Raw genomic sequence first — 1,457 nt, 5'->3', positions numbered from 1 at the left:
TAAGTGCTGACGAGCCAAGATCACGTAAACGCTTTATGAACGACCAGACTTTCTTCTGCCAGTCGTAAATTGCAGCTATACAAATTTGACGTCGTAAAACCGGTATCACGGCTGACGTGCAACAAAATAAAGTATGTCGCCTAGTTAAGATTCTTTTTTGACGTGTCAAACGTATAACCCCTAAAGAGAATATGGTTATTTCAAGAAGTTTAACATAAACTGTTTACATTGTAACTTGTTCAGGCAAAAAATCCGACATGTTCCGAAATTACCCGTCTTTCATACTTTGACCCGCCGCTCCTATCAAATGAAAATTTCCTTTATGATTTTTAGTTAAAGCGCACGTGGGAATATTATTTTACTGAAAAGGACTGTCAACAAAATGAATTAAGTTTGACTTTTACATGTCGGAAAACTTAAACGTTGCTCTGACATTTCCGAAGAAGTAATTAGGTTTCCAGTGGGTATCGTTTTTTCTTCCGAATTGATATCTCGAAACTGAATTTGATAACAAAAAGAAGTTTCTAATTACAATCAATATTTTGTTACAAAATACGTTGGCAAATGACGCTAATTAGGTGAGATGTCGGAAAAGAGATAAAACTAAGAAAAATATCGAGAGACTTTGTAACATTGAAAGCCGTTCACCATGAAACGTTGATATACGGAAGTTTTTTTGTATGTACATACTGATATATAGGAACTTAATGAAAAATACTTTGTTGTGCGCGCATTGTGTACAATAAATATGTTAAGGTTGCAGAAAAGACCAATTACATAGATCACACCATGAGCGACGCATGCCAGGTCAGTTTTGGCCTGTATCTATACGAGATTTTTTAATCAGGACCAAAACTTAACCCATTTATGCCTAGCGTCTAGAAAAAAAGGCATTGGCAAACAGCGTAGACCCAGATGAGACGCCGCACGATGCGGCGTCTCATCCAGGTCTGCGCTGTTTGCTCAAAGGAATTTCTGTAAGGAATATTCTAAATATATAAATACATATAGTAGACATCCCTGATTTTGGAAATAAATTGATACAGTTAAGAATGATGGGAGAGTCCACTAGGCATAAATGGGTTAACAGGCATGATTCCAGCAAAAGTCAATTATGGGTCATGGATCGGAATATAAATATTACAGTAACGACTCGCATGTTCGTAGAAAAGTAATACAGATGTGCCATTTCCTACATTTCGATTTCAATTTACGTTAACGAGCTGCAAACGAGACCAATAAGACCATATATACTTTAGTTAGTTAGCCTTATTTTGGAACAATGTAGCCTTTTTATATTTATACAAAATGCACACATGTTTTCTTTGACCGTATGATCTTAAAAAAGACCGAATATTGTAAGCTGAACAGGCTCAACGCTCTAGATACAATTCAGCACGAGTCAACTTGAATGTGAGTATGGAGAGACATTAAGAACAAGTCAATTAAATGTGAGT

This window comes from Dreissena polymorpha, chromosome 3 (genome assembly GCF_020536995.1).
Source record: "Dreissena polymorpha isolate Duluth1 chromosome 3, UMN_Dpol_1.0, whole genome shotgun sequence".
Lineage (NCBI taxonomy): Eukaryota > Metazoa > Mollusca > Bivalvia > Myida > Dreissenidae > Dreissena > Dreissena polymorpha.
Note: the sequence above shows the minus strand (reverse complement) of the source record.